The sequence below is a fragment of the Bombina bombina genome, chromosome 2 (genome assembly GCF_027579735.1).
Source record: "Bombina bombina isolate aBomBom1 chromosome 2, aBomBom1.pri, whole genome shotgun sequence".
Taxonomy (NCBI): Eukaryota; Metazoa; Chordata; class Amphibia; order Anura; family Bombinatoridae; genus Bombina; species Bombina bombina.
This window is the reverse complement of record NC_069500.1, coordinates 229,251,454-229,268,237: the sequence shown is the minus strand read 5'-3', so window position 1 is coordinate 229,268,237 and position 16,784 is coordinate 229,251,454.

The window sequence follows — 16,784 nt, the reverse complement described above, 5'->3', positions numbered from 1 at the left end:
CGTAGCAAAGAGCGCCAAAAACGGCCCCTCCCCCTCACACACAGCAGTGAGAGAGAAACGAAACTGTCACAATTAAAACAAGCAACTGCCAAGTGGAAAAATAATGCCCAAACATTTATTCACTCAGTACCTCAGAAAATGCAAACGATTCTACATTCCAGCAAAAACGTTTAACATAATAAATACCTATTAAAAGGTTTAATGTACTTTTTACAGAGTAATTCCAGTGAAGTACCATCCCCAGAATACTGAAGTGTAGAGTATACATACATGTCATTATAACGGTATGGCAGGATTTTCTCATCAATTCCATTCAGAAAATAAAAACTGCTACATACCTCAATGCAGATTCATCTGCCCGCTGTCCCCTGATCTGAAGCTTTTACCTCCCTCAGATGGCCGAGAAACAGCAATATGATCTTAACTACTCCGGTTAAAATCATAGTAAAAACTCTGGTAGATTCTTCTTCAAACTCTGCCAGAGAGGCAATAACACGCTCCGGTGCTATTGTAAAATAACAAACTTTTGATTGAAGTTATAAAAACTAAGTATAATCACCATAGTCCTCTCACACATCCTATCTAGTCGTTGGGTGCAAGAGAATGACTGGGAGTGACGTAGAGGGGAGGAGCTATATGCAGCTCTGCTGGGTGAATCCTCTTGCATTTCCTGTTGGGGAGGAGTTATATCCCAGAAGTAATGATGACCCGTGGACTGATCACACATAACAGAAGAAAAAGAAAACAGTCAATGAAAATAAATGAATTTCTTTACACTGTCACTTTGAACTTCTAAAAATAAAAGAACCTTGTGTTGCTTTATTCTGGATGGCTGCTATCTATAATGTTTATAATTCTCCAACCTAAATTCTCTCACACCCCTGTATGAGGAAAGCATACAAACAGAACATCATTTAAAACTACAAGTTCTTTTAAAGGTAAACACAACTTTATGGTAAGAATTACTCTGTTTGACAAACATCAGGAATGACCAAATTCACTTTGCAGATACCATACTAATTAATAAAAGGGAAAAATACATTTGCTTTCATAAACTATAATTATGCTATTCCCTGAACAAACATTTCTCTGTATATTTACTATAAACTTCTAAAGGGTGAAGGGTCTAAAATATTATTATATATTGTAACATTTTCCTTAAACATATTTTTATACTCAGTGGGCCATTCAATAGGGTACAATACTGTGAAGTTCACAGTTACATTTATCTAAAGGGTTACTTTGTTAAGCACATAAACTACCATGTGCACTAATACCAATGAAGCATATGATGTCTTATACCCAATATGATCAATAAAAATAAAACAAATACAAGAGAAAACAAAACAAGCAATATAAGGAATTGAGTTAAAACAATACTCCCCTAATTTAATTGGTTGACCCTGTAACAGCATAACAGGACCTCCATATCGAGCGGTAAGGCACAGTCCAGAGAAGGATAGTCTTTATGTCCTGAAGACACACATCAGAGGAAACAGTCATGGATTACCCAGAGTCCAGTTCTGGGGCTGGTACCAGCATGCAAAGCAAGAATGGATCCAAAGATAGTTCAGCAACTTTTTTTACTGCAGTATGGTGGTTAAAACAAGCTTGACAAAAGGTCTTTCATTTTCTTCTTTTCTTTCTTTAAAGGTTTACTTGCTTTCAATCTTTAATCTTTTGAAGAGTGCACTTATGGAATTTTGCCTGTACAGATTTTACCTAAATATGGAAACTCAAAAATAATTCAGTTAGTGTGTTTCAATCTCTGAAGACAGCTGCATATTCTCATCCTGCAAATACAAATATAGTGTTAAGAACCAAATAGAAAAATAAAACATTTTAGGCATCTGAAATTAACACAGAAAGACAATAAAAAGATCTAATCCACCAGGGAGGGAAAAAAAAAAAGGAGTGGGGTGTGGGTGTACAGGCTACGACCGGGGTGGCCAGCAAGGTAGATGCTTTTCCGTGGCCAGATTCCCAATGAAGGAAAGTTCTAGACAATCCTAGGGACGTAGTGCATCCTGCATAGGGGTAAGACAAGGAAATTTAGGGCACAGCTGGTGGTTAGACAATAACATTGTACGAGGAGATTCAAAACGTTTTAGGTTCACCTCCTAAAAACAATCACCCCCATTACATAAAGATATTCATCAATGCTCAACAATACTTCCCCCATGTTTGCGTGAAACATCTCATGTGACACGCAAACACAAGATAACAAGAAACTAAACGGCAAATCATGCACTCCACTCATGCAGAGACAATTCTCAATAGCAAGCAAAAATGAAATACACTTCACTATTCACTATGCTGTCCATACACACGCTTCCACACGTAGTCACAAAAGAGAAAAACATAACAAACAAACAGTGAAAAACAATCGTTCTTGTCTTTCACAAAACAAAACATTAGCTGCTGACACAAATTTCAAACAACCACAATTAACTTAGAATGCAACACATATTCTGACATTCACTGGAATGCAACACTCTCAGAACACTACAAACAATTAAAAACATCCACTATGTACAAAACTTTGATATCACACAAAGAAAACAATCACAGCAGATGCCCAAGAAACTTCAGTTGCAGATTGCACAAATAAAATTGCGCTTATTTGGGAACGATCAGATAACCACGGTAGCCACTGTTAAAGGGACATTGTAGGATAAATGAAAATTTCATTATTCAGATAGGACTTTTAATGTTAACCAACCTTCCTAGATTAAACCAAACATAGGTAGGCTCATATGCTAATTTTTAAGCCTTTGAGGACTGCCTCTTATCACAGGCTGTATAAATCTCATTACAACACCAAGAGACAAAATACACGTAAGCCATATAAATAAAACTAAAACTGTGATCAGATAAATTAGCAAGTTATATAAATGCAGTAGAATCAGATAAAATGTGCATCATTTGTTTTAGGGGTGTTTATTTGTAGACACCTTATAGACCACGGCTTAGCTGTTAAGCAGCAATCAAAGTCATTGCAATAATAGTGGTAGACTAGTTAATAACCAAATAACTATATATATTTTAAAGTGTCACTGAAATCACTTCATTAAATAATATCTCATTTATTTATTGAACGCAGTGGGGGTTATTTTAAATAACAAAGAGTTATAACTGTGAGATACAGTTTGACAGCCACAGAAATAAAATTATCATTTTTAAGATATATTCTGTGACAGAATATAACATAAATACTTGTTTCTTTGTAGTGAGCAATTTATAGTTATCATTTTTTATAACATAGAACACCAGTACTGCCGCTTTAAATGTAAATTGCAAATCGTTCTCTCTGCAACAAAGCCAAACAGAGAAACTTTTTTTTTTTAAAGAAAAGCAAAACATGCACAGTGTTATCATTCTTCTCAAAGATAGTGAGGCAAGCTCAAAGTTTCATTTCTACTTAAAGGAGAAACACTGTTTACTGCTTAAAAATATAAAATTCACACTAAAACTTGATAAATGCTAATTAGTTTAACCACAACAAAATTATTGGATTTAATATTGTGTATAAATTGATATTCACCATTCTGCAGTTGTCCAGCCAAATATAACAACCATATATAACACAAAAAATAAGCTTTCTACAAAAGAATACTAATACAATTTCCCTTTTAAATTATTCCCAATGATCCTTATAATAAAAAATGCATACTGACGTTCATTAAATAGCCTAAACAAGCATAAGCAGCATAAGAACACACTCACAGTGGGATGCAGGCTAGTTAAAGGGACATTTTACCCAAACTAAAAATAATCTTTAATTGAAACTGCTAACACAGTGAAATATACTAGTGTTAGGCTTACAGTAAACCTCATTGTCTTTTATGTAAATATTCCCTTAAATTCTCAGATGTTATATCAGTTTTCCTGTATCCCTTTAAATATTTTCACTCCTCTGTTTTTTCTCGTTTTTTTCTTTTCTGTCCGCTAGTCTCCCGGATCCCTACACTAAAATTGTAGACAACTTATCACTTCAGTTTGCATTACAGAGAAAATTAAGTTATGCTGCAAAAAGAAATATCTGCTATCTGAACAGCAGATTTAAAATAAATATATACAAAGAAAGGTCTCTTAAAATATATTTAGCAAACTACTAATACAGTGTTATTGCACTGGTCCTTTAAATAAGAAAATGACAATTTTCTATTGCTCCGTCTACGCACTGAGCTCTGATTTTACAGACAAATATAAGATAATGAGATATTCTTATTATCTAAAATTCAACCCATTGCAATCAACTGTGTTTTGAAAGCATAAAACCAGCTACTTCATAAATATACAAATAAACTTGCAAATGCAATCTCTCCTATATGTTATACTATGCAGCTTGTATAACAAGTCATGGACAATACATTAATAGCAACACCTTGTTACAGTGGACTGTCCCTTTAAGGACTAACAATTCATCACGTAAATTACATATGTATATTCCAACCATAATTTAGGCTGCTTGTATGATTTACCACACAAATTTCACCTCTGTACTGTAGCATGACCTGCAGATTAATTTACTTGCAACAAAAACGGACGCACTTTTAGATAAACTTTCAATTACAGCTTATAACTATATGTCATTGGGTGCACCAACTCTGTGCACAGACCTTACAAATACAACATATGTTAACCCATTAATCATACCCGAAACAGTTTCATATTTACCAGAGCGTGACAAAAAATCACACACACCATCGCACTTTCAAAGCCACTTTCAAAGCCGTTACTTCACTTGCAAAAACAATATCATATCTTTACATGCCGAAAAACAATTATCACTTAAAACTAAAACTGCATACGAATACCACCTACTTAAAACATGCTGGTGACTTTAAAATACAGGTATATAAAATAACATTTCCGAATATCTTCTAAAAACGTCTGATTTCCCAGCATAGAAACAGAAAGAAACAGTTTTACATTTGTACAGCGATACAGACAAGCTCATTTCATCTCGCATACCAGAGATTCACTCCCTTTTTTCCTTTCTCAGAAAAGCATCTATTTCATAGCGTACGACATACACATATATATATATATATATATATATATATATATATATATATATATATATATATAAAAAAAACACTAGATTAACTTGCCACCAAGTCCAAAATGTATTTTTTTTTTCCGAAACCCCACAAAATGGCCATTTTTGCACGGCTTGGGACAATCATTTTCAAATAATACATTCTGTTTTTGGTTTAAAGCAAATCTGTTACACACATACCACAGTGAGAACCTACAGACCATCACACATTATGCATCTCAATATACAAATTTTCCTTACTGCAAGCAAACAAAAAGGTCTTACAAACGGAGCTGCTGTAACAGTTTCTTTCCTCTTTTTTTTTTTTTTTTTTTTTTATGATCTATGTGCGCGCTCAGTGGTGGCCCCCCTTCTTTGCCTGCTACATTCTTTAACACAGAGATTTCTCTATTTATCACACAGCAGTACTCACTGACAGTGTTTTTAAAAAAATATTTCTGTCTTTTGCAGAAACTATTAACTCTCCTTTTCTTTTACCTTATACATGTAATTTTCTCTGTGCATTCTTATCTATAAGCAGATCCCATTTCTCAACACAATAATAGCCACAATAATAACATGCATAGCCACTTAATATTTTCTACGCACAGCATCAAAAAAACACAAACAAAACAAAGCAAAGCAAGCATCAGATATCAACATGAGCTTCAGGTGGGTAACAAAACTCTATTATGGGAATGAATATGGGAAACTTTAACATACGTGAGACTCACTCACTGCCACCTTTGCCCGGAGGAGCTTATCTTAAAAGCTCTCCGTCAACTGGCATTCATATATTTCTTGCGCGCTTATCACAGACAGGACTCACAATACCTGTCGTATCCCAGCACAGGACTCTACACCTGTCTGGAGGGGTATCACAACTGCCGGCAGGACTATAACCTCCGCAAACCTGTGCTTCAACCACAGGAACCCCTTTAACCCTTTATCATATATTATCAACACCTATTACCAGACTAAATTTAGGTTCAGATTCACAGAAGGAAAGAATGGTAAAAGCACTCATACTTACTCACTGCGAATCCCACAAACTGACGCCAAAATTGTTAGGTGTCCCCCCAGGGGGGTAAGTGTCAGGTCAGGCCGAAGCCACCGGGCCAGTGTACCACCTGAGGCATATGTAGATTATCTGATAAGGGCCCCTTAGAATGACTCAGACCACGCAGCATTATGATCGAAAGCCAATTCTGTTTATTGCACAATGCAAGCCTTTCTTATAACAGCATACAGGGTTAAGGGGATGACACGTTAGGACCGCGTCATCTTACACAGTTATACAGAGCAAAATACAAGGAAAAGCTGGAATATGAGTTTCTCATAACAATACTTACAGAGTCATAATAAACTACCATCTGCGGAGACAACAAGGTTTCTGAACCATCTTATTCTGGGCGTAGGGCCAGGGTACATTGACAAGGCCGAACAGCTAAGGAAACTATCATAACATGCACATAGTTCTCACTACATAATAACCCAGTATAATAAAAGTCTAATCATTACAAAATGGATGCTAATCATCACAAGATGGCTGCGAGGAACAAGATGGCTGCCGTCAGGTTCATATTACCCCTAACAGTCTCCTTTTCTGATTTTTCATCAGGATAAGGCGGTTTTGCGGACTTCATTTAAATTTTTACCTAAAGTTGTGAATTCCAACAACATTAGTAGAGAAATTGTTGTGTCCTAATCCTAAGAATTCTCTGGAGAGACCTTTACATTCTTTGGATGTGGTAAGAGCTTTGAAATATTATGTTGAAGCTACTAAAGATTTCAAAAAGACTTTTTTTTTATAATTTCTGGTCCTAGGAAAGGTCAGAAGGCTTCTGCCATTTCTTTGGCATCTTGGTTAAAGCTTTTGATTCATCATGCTTATTTGAAGTCGGGTAAATCCCCGCCTCAGAGGATTACGGCTCATTCTACTAGGTCAGTTTCTACTTCCTGGGCTTTTAAGAATGAAGCTTCAGTTGATCAGATTTGCAAAGCAGCAACTTGGTCTTCTTTGCATACTTTTACTAAATTCTACCATTTTGATGTTTTCTCTTCTTCAGAAGCAGTTTTTGGTAGAAAAGTACTTCAGGCAGCTGTTTCAGTTTGATTCTTCTGCTTATAATTTTAGTTTTTTTCATTATAAAGATTAAAACTTTTGATTTGGGTTGTGGATTAATTTTTCAGCGGAATTGGCTGTCTTTATTTTTATCCCTCCCTCTCTAGTGACTCTTGCGTGGAGTTCCACATCTTGGGTATTTGCTATCCCATACGTCACTAGCTCCTGGACTCTTCCCAATTACATGAAAGAAAACATAATTTATGTAAGAATTTACCTGATAAATTAATTTCTTTCATATTGGCAAGAGTCCATGAGACCCACCCTTTTTATGGTGGTTATGATTTTTTTGTATAAAGCACAATTATTCCAATGCCTTGTTGATGCTTTCGCACCTTTCTTATCACCCCACTTCTTGGCTATTTGTTAAACTGAATTGCAGGTGTGGTGGGGGGGGGGTGTATTTATAGGCATTTTGAGGTTTGGGAAACTTTGCCCCTCCTGGTAGGAATGTATATCCCATACGTCACTAACTCATGGACTCTTGCCAATATGAAAGAAATGAATTTATCAGGTAAATTCTTACATAAATTATGTTTTTTAAATGATGTACATGGGTGTATGACATTTCAATGATAGTGGGCTTTGGTGCTGATAGAGCTGTACCTTAGGCCTAGTTCAGGATCTATAATGAAGTGCCTGCTTGGGTCACTTCCAAAAAATATAGCAGACAGACCTTTTCTGGGCATCAAGTCAGATTTCTTGGTCACCATGGTGAACTTAATAAGCTCAGCAATATAGGACTTAGCAGATAGCCTGGGAACGAGGTCAAGAACAGTTTAACTGTTATCATTTAATTTGGTATCTACAAAAGGCTGGTTTATCAACTCTGTAAAGGGATGTATAGCCATGCAGGTAACTGTCTTTGTTATAAAGCTATTTGCAGCCAAGCCTAAAGGGACACTGAACCCCAAAAAAAATATTTTGTGATTCAGATAGAGCATGCAATTTTAAGCAACTTTCTAATTTACTCATATTATCAAATATTTTTTATTCTCTTGGTATCTTTATTTGAAAAGCAAGAATGTAAGTTTAGATGCCGGCCCATTTTTGGTGAACAACCTGGGTTGTTCTTGCTGATTGGTGGATAAATTCACCCACCAATAAACAAGTGCTGTCCATGGTCTGAACCAAAAATGGTCGGGCTCCTTAGCTTAGATGCCTTCTTTTTCAAATAAAGATAGCAAGAGAACAAGAAAAATTGATAATAGGAGTAAAATTCTGAATCATGAAAAGAAAATATTTTGGGCTCAGCGTCCTTTTGAGCTCAATAACCTCCATCACCAATAATGCACCCAGAAACAGGTCACTTAGAAATGGTTGATACAAAATACTTTTGTTCCTGGGTAAATAATGCCCATACATAAAGACTGCTGTCTTTATGTATGATAACAATCTTGTAATACCCTTAAAGTGATGGTAAATCCTAGTATTTTTGGAAGACTAGGATTTACCAGTGCTATAAAGAAAGGGGACTTGTTATGAAGTATAAATAGCTTCATGGATTTCCATTTTAGGTTCAGCACCCTGGATAGTGCTTGCTTATTGGTGGCTACATTTAGCCACCAATAAGCAAGCATATTCCAGGTTGTGAACCAAAAATGGGCTGGCTCCTAAGCTTTACATTCCTGCTTTTTTTAAATAAAGATAGCAAGAGAATGAAGAAAAATTGATAATATGAGTAAAATAGAAAGTCGCTTAAAATGGCATGCTTTATCTGAATCATTAAAGAGAAATGTGGGTTTAGTAACCCTTTTAGATGGAAGCTATTGGATAGTGTTGGGTTGCAGAGCTGTTTGGGGGATCAGGGAGGTGGGTGGGTGAGGAGGGTTCCCTACACTACAGAAATTTCTATCATGTAATTGGCAAGAGTCCATGAGCTAGTGACGTATGGGATATACATTTCTACCAGGAGGGGCAAAGTTTCCCAAACCTCAAAATGCCTATAAATACACCCCCCACCACACCCACAATTCAGTTTTACAAACTTTGCCTCCTATGGAGGTGGTGAAGTAAGTTTGTGCTAGATTTCTACGTTGATATGCGCTTCTCAGCATGCTGAAGCCCGGTTCCTCTCAGAGTGCAGTGAATGACAGAGGGATGTGAAGGAAGTATTACCTATCGAATGCAAAGGTCATCCTAACGGGGATCTATTTAATAAGTTCTCTTTTATCGGTCGTAGAAATTCATCTCCTACCTACCTTTTCAGATCGACGATATACTCTTATATACCATTACCTCTACTCTACCGATTCTCGTTTCAGTACTGGTTTGGCTATCTACTTTATGTAGATGAATGTCTTTTGGTAAGTATGTTTCCTTTTATTTATGACACTCTCAGCTATGGTTTGGCACTTTATATGTAAAGTTCTAAATATATGTTTTATACTTATATTTGCCATGATTCAGGTTAATCAGTATATTTCCTTCTTACAGACTGTCAGTTTCATTTTTGGGAAATGCATATGAAAACATTTTTTCTTACCTAAAAATTTTTCAAATTGACTTTCTTTTTAAATTGTGGGCTGTTAGGCTCGCGGGAGCGCAAAATGCTATAATTTATTGCGTCATTTTTGGCGCGAGAATTACGTTTGTCGACGTTATGACGTCATTTCCGGCGTCTTATTTGGCGCCGAGAGTTTTCACATAGTTGCGTCATCTATGGCGCTCGTGTTTGTTGCAGACGTTTTTGGCACCAAAAAATATTTTTCAGTTTGGGCGTCATTCTTGGCGCCAGATTTTTTTACATTATTTAAGTCATTATTTATTTTTGCTTCTGGTTTCCAGAGGCTTATTCTGTTTGCATTTTTTCCCATTCCTGAAACTGTCATATAAGGAAATTGATAATTTTGCTTTATATGTTGTTTTTTCTATTACATATTGCAAGATGTCTCAAGCTGACCCTGTTTCAGAATCTACTACTGGAATCCTGCTGCCTGATGTCGGTTCTACCAAAGCTAAGTGCATTTGTTGTAAACTTGTGGTAACTGTTCCTCCGGCTGTAGTTTGTGTTTAGTTGTCATGATAAACTTTCAAAAGCAGACAATATTTCCATTAGTAGTAATCCATTACCTGTTGTTGTTCCTTCAACATCTAATGTTCAGGATATTCCTGTTAATGTGAGAGAATTTGTTTCTAATTCTATTCAGAAGGCCCTGTCTGTTATACCACCTTCTAATAAACGTAAAAGGTCTTTTAAAACTTCTCATAAATTCGATGAATTTTTAAATGACCAACAGCATTCTGATTTATCTATCTCTGATGAGGATCTATCTGGTTCAGAAGATTCTGCCTCAGATATTAACACTGACAAAACTTCATATTTATTTAAAATGGAGTATATTCGTTCTTTATTAAAAGAGGTGTTGATTGCATTAGATATGGAGGAGACTAGTCCTCTTGATATTAAAACCAGTAAACGTTTAAATCCGGTTTTTAAATCTCGTGTAGTTATTCCAGAGGTTTTTCCAGTTCCTGATGCTATTTCAGATGTAATTTCTAGGGAATGGAATAGTCTGGGTACTTCATTTAATGCTTCTTCAAAGTTTAAGAAACTGTACCAATCCGACTGATTGGAGTTTTGGGAAAAGAGCCCCAAAGTTGATGGGGCTATCTCTACTCTTGCAAAGCGTACTACTATTCCTACGGCAGATAGTACTTCTTTTAAAGATCCTTTAGATAGGAGGTTTGAATCTTATCTAAGGAAGGCTTATTTATGTTCAGGTCATCTTCTTAGGCCTGCTATTTCTTTGGTTGATATTGCTGCTGCTTCAACTTTTTGGTTGGAAACTTTAGCGCAACAAGTACCAGATCCTAATGTGTATAGCATTGTTAAACTAATTCAACATGCTAACAATTTCATTTGTGATACCATTTTTGATATAATTAGAATTGATGTCAGGTATATGTATTTAGCTATTTTAGCTAGAAGAGCTTTATGGCTTAAAACTTGGAATGCAGATATGACTTCTAAGTCAACGCTGCTATCTCTTTCTTTCCAAGGTAATAAATTATTTGGTTCTCAGTTGGATTCTATTATTTCAACTGTTACTGGGGGGAAGGGAGCCTTTTTGCCTCAGGATAAAAAGTTTAAGGGTAAATATAGGGCTGCTAATCGTTTTCGTTCCTTTCGTCAGAATAAGGAACAGAAACCTGACCCTTCCCCTAAAGGAACGGTTTCCAGTTGGAAGCCTTCTCCAGTCTGGAATAAATCCAAGCATTTTAGAAAATCAAAATCAGCCTCCAAGTCCGCATGAAGGTGCGGCCCTCATTCCAGTGCAGCTGGTAGGGGGCAGACTAAGATTTTTCAAAGATGTTTGGATCAATTCAATCCAAAATCATTGGATCCAGAACATTGTTTCTCAAGGGTACAGAATAGGTTTCAAGGTAAGACCGCCTGTGAGAAGTTTCTTTCTCTCACGCATTCCAGTGAACCCAGTAAAGGCTCAGGCTTTCCTGAAGTGTGTTTCAGACCTGGAGTTATCCGGGGTAATTGTGCCAGTTCCCTTTCCGGAACGGGGTCTGGGGTGTTATTCAAATTCATTGTTCCAAAGAAGGAGAATTCTTTCAGACCAGTTCTGGATCTAAAAATTTTGAATCATTATGTAAGAATACCAACATTCAAAATGGTGACTATAAGAACTATTCTGCCTTTTGTTCAGCAAGGGCATTATATGTCCACAATAGACTTACAGGATGCATATCTTCATATTCCGATTAATCCAGATCACTATCAGTTCCTGAGATTCTCTTTTCTAGACAAGCATTACCAATTTGTTGCTCTTCCTTTTGGTCTAGCAACAGCTCCAAGGATCTTTTCAAAGGTTCTCGGTGCCCTACTCTCTGTAATCAGAGAGCGGGGTATTGCAGTGTTTCCTTATTTGGACGATATCTTGGTACTTGCTCAGTCTTTACGTTCTGCAGAATCTCACACAAATCAACTAGTGTTGTTTCTTCAAAGACATGGTTGGAGGATCAATTTACCAAAAAGTTCCTTGATTCCTCAGACAAGAGTAACCTTTTTAGGATTCCAAACAGATTCAGTATCCATGACTTTGTCTCTAACAGACAAAAGACGTCTGAAATTGGTTTCAGCTTGTCAGAACCTTCAGTCTCAATCATTCCCTTCAGTAGCTATGTGCATGGAGGTTTTAGGTCTCATGACTGCAGCATCGGACGCGATCCCCTTTGCTCGTTTTCACATGAGACCGCTTCAGCTTTGTATGCTGAGCCAATGGTGCAGGGATTATACAAAGATATCACAATTAATATCCTTAAATCCCAATATTCGACTATCTCTGACTTGGTGGTTAGATCTTGTATGAGAGTGGTGAAAGACAGCACCTCTCTTTTCCTTTCTGGGGCACAGGAAAGGGTTAGCCAAACCCCAATATGTATTCAAAATTACGTAGTTTTCCAGCCTCCAGTCAAGTTAAAAAGACCTTTATTAATTTCTTACAGGGTTAATGTGATGGACCCTGTAAGAAATTAATAAAGGTCTTTTTAACTTGACTGGAGGCTGGAAAACTACTTAATTTTGGTGGTTAGATCACCATCGTTTAGTTCAGGGGGCTTCTTTTGTTCGTCCAACCTGGACTGTGATTACAACAGATGCAAGTATTTCAGGTTGGCGAGCTGTCTGGGGATCTCTGACAGCGCAGGGAGTTTGGAAATCTCAAGAGGCGAGATTACCAATCAATATTTTGGAACTCCGTGCGATTCTCAGAGCATCAAGGTGGGACTCACTGTCCTCAAGCTATGAAAGAAGTATCTCAGATACTTGCATGGGCGGAATCCAGCTCCTGTCTAATCTCTGCGGTCCATATCCCAGGTATAGACAAATGCGAAGCAGATTATCTCAGTTGCCAGACTTTACATCCGGGAGAATGGTCTCTTCACCCAGATGTGTTTCTTCAGATTGTTCAGATGTGGGGGCTTCCAGAAATAGATCTGATGGCTTCTCATCTAAACAGGAAACTTCCCAGGTATCTGGTATGCGGATCTTGTTCGGATGTCCAGTTGCCAACCTTGGCCACTTCCGTTAAGGCCGGACCTACTGTTTCAAGGTCCATTTTTCCATCAGGATCTCAAATCATTAAATTTGAAGGTATGGAGATTGAACGCCTAGTGCTTAGTCATAGAGGTTTCTCTGACTCAGTGATTAATACTATGTTGCAGGCTCGCAAATCTGTGTCTAGAAAGATTTATTACCGAGTTTGGAAGACTTACATTTCATGGTGTTCTTCTCATAAATTCTCTTGGCATTCTTTTAGAATTCCTAGAATTTTACAGATTCTTCTGGATGGTTTGGATAAGTGTTTGTCTGCAAGTTCCTTGAAAGGACAAATATCTGCTCTTTCTGTTCTGTTCCACAGAAAAATTGCTAATCTTCCTGCTATTTATTGTTTTGTTCAGGTCTTGGTTCGTATCAAGCCTGTCATTAAGCCAATTTCTCCTCCTTGGAGTCTTAATTTGGTTTTGAGGGCTTTACAGGCTCCTCCGTTTGAGCCTATGCATTCTCTGGACATTAAATGACTTTCTTGGAAAGTATTGTTCCTTTTGGCCATCTCTTCTGCTAGAAGAGTTTCTGAATTATCTGCTCTTTCTTGTGAGTCTCCTTTTCTGATTTTTCATCAGGATAAGGCGGTTTTGAGGACTTCATTTAAATTTTTACCTAAAGTTGTGAATTCCAACAACATTAGTAGAGAAATTGTTGTTCCTTCGTTGTGTCCTAATCCTAAGAATTCTTTAGAAAGATCTTTACATTCTTTGGATGTGGTAAGAGCTTTGAAATATTATTTTGAAGCTACTAAAGATTTCAGAAAGACTTCTAGTCTATTTGTTATCTTTTCTGGTTCTAGGAAAGGTCAGAAGGCTTCTGCCATTTCTTTGGCATCTTGGTTAAAGCTTTTGATTCATCATGCTTATTTGGAGTCGGGTAAATCCCTGCCTCAGAGGATTACGGCTCATTCTACTAGGTCAGTTTCTACTTCCTGGGCTTTTAAGAATGAAGCTTCTGTTGATCAGATTTGCAAAGCAGCAACTTGGTCTTCTTTGCATACTTTTACTAAATTCTACCATTTTGATGTTTTCTCTTCTTCAGAAGCAGTTTTTGGTAGAAAAAAAAGTTCGGTTTGATTCTTCTGCTTATAATTTCAGTTTTCTTCATTATAAAGATTGAAACTTTTGATTTGGGTTGTGGATTCTTTTTTCAGCGGAATTGGCTGTCTTTATTTTTATCCCTCCCTCTCTAGTGACTCTTGCGTGGAGTTCCACATCTTGGGTATTTGCTATCCCATACGTCACTAGCTCATGGACTCTTGCCAATTACATGAAAGAAAACATAATTTATGTAAGAACTTACCTGATAAATTCATTTCTTTCATATTGGCAAGAGTCCATGAGGCCCACCCTTTTTGTGGTGGTTATGATTTTTGTATAAAGCACAATTATTCCAATTCCTTGTTGATGCTTTCGCTCCTTTCTTATCACCCCACTTCTTGGCTATTCGTTAAACTGAATTGTGGGTGTGGTGGGGGGGGGGTGTATTTATAGGCATTTTGAGGTTTGGGAAACTTTGCCCCTCCTGGTAGGAATGTATATCCCATACGTCACTAGCTCATGGACTCTTGCCAATATGAAAGAAATGAATTTATCAGGTAAGTTCTTACATAAATTATGTTTTTAAATATAAATATATATAAAAAAGTGGTGATAGGTCCAGCACCAATCTGTAAGTAAACAGTCAGTTTTTTCAAGTGAAGTGCACGCATGCCAGAGGGTCCTGCAGTTCCTCTCAAATATAATCAAAAAGTGAACAGAATTGGCGTCAGCACTAATTCTTCATATAAAAGGTATCTTTTAAAAGTATAATTTACCTTTATGTTACTTATAGGGATACTAAACCCAAATTTTTTCTTCCACGGTTCAGATGGAGCATGCAATTTAAGCAACTTTCTAATTTACTCCTATTGTCAATTTTTCGTTCTCATGCTATCTTGATTTGAAAAAGCAGGACTGTAAGCTTAAGAGCCGTCCCATTTTTGGCACCTGGGTAGCGCTTGCTGATTGGTGGCTAAATGTAGCAAACTAATCAGCAAGCGCTACCAAGGTGCTGAACCAAAAATGGGCAAGCTCCAAACCTTACATTACTGCTTTTTCAAATAAAGATAGCAAGAGTATGAAGAAAATGTGACAATAGGAGTAAATTAGAAAGTTGCTTAAAATTGCATGCGCTATCTGAACCATGAAAGAAAAAAAATTGGTTTAGTATCCCTTTAAAGGAACACTAAACCCCAAAATTTCCTTTCATGATTTAAAGGGACACTCAATAAAAATTAAACTTTCATTATTCAGATAGAGCAGGCTATTTTAAACAACTTTCCAATTTACTTCCATTAACAAAATGTGCACAGTCTTTTTATATTTAAACTTTTTGAGTCACCACCAGCTCCTACTGAGCATGTGCAAGAATAAGTGTATATGCATTTGTGAATGGCTGATGGCTGTCACATGGTACGTGTATGCATTTGTGATTAGCTGATGGCTGTCACATGGTACAGGGGGAGTGGAAAAAGACATAACTTTTAAAATTGTCAGAAAAAAATCTACTACTCATTTGAATTTCAGACTAAGTGCTATTGCATTGTCTTGTTATCTTGCATTTGTTGATTATGCAAAACTACTGTGTTGACTGGTCCTTTAAGTAGAGAATACAATTTTAAACATCATTCCAATTTACTTCTATTATCTAATTTGCTTCATGTTTTAGATATCTTTTGCAATGCACATGGGAGAGCCAATCACACAAGGCATCTATGTGCAGCTACCAATCAGCAGCTTCTGAGCCTATCTAGATATGCTTTTCAGCAAAGGATATCAAGAGAATGAAGCAAAATAGATAATTGAAGTAAATTAGAAAGTTGTTTAAAATTGCATGCTCTTTCTAAATCATGAGAGAGAAAAATTGGGTTCAGTGTCCCTTTAAATAAAGAAACCTTTTATATGAAGAAATAGTGCTGATGCCAATTCTGTTCACTTTTTGATTTATTTATATATATATATATATATATATATATATATATATATATATATATATATATATATATATATATATATATATATATATATAAAAATAAATAACTATCCCTAAACTGCATACTGGCAGACTATCTGTCAGTACCTAAAATGGTGGTGACCAGTGGGGGGATCAGGGGATGGGAGGTATCAGGTAGGAGGGTAATTTCTACACTACAGCTAAAATTAACTTTACAAGCTACCTGATTAACCCCTTCACTGTGACAAATTTTAGACTTGTGGTTCACAGCTGCAGATAGTGGCCTTCTGATTAACAAAAACAATAGCAGAGCTATGCATACCAATGGCACCCTAGAGAAGCTTTTAAAACCATTAATCTTATGACTGCAGTAATTGTGTGTAAATTTCCATTTGAAACCCAACGTTTGTGAAAAAGTTTTTTGAATATGATAGCATTTGGCCGTGAAACGGTGGCATGAAATATACCAAAATGGGCCTAGATCAATGCAAGGCTCTTTGGAGTGATAGCAAAAATGCTAAAAAACAAAAGTCTCTGGCTCTATGGGCAAGATTTTCTGA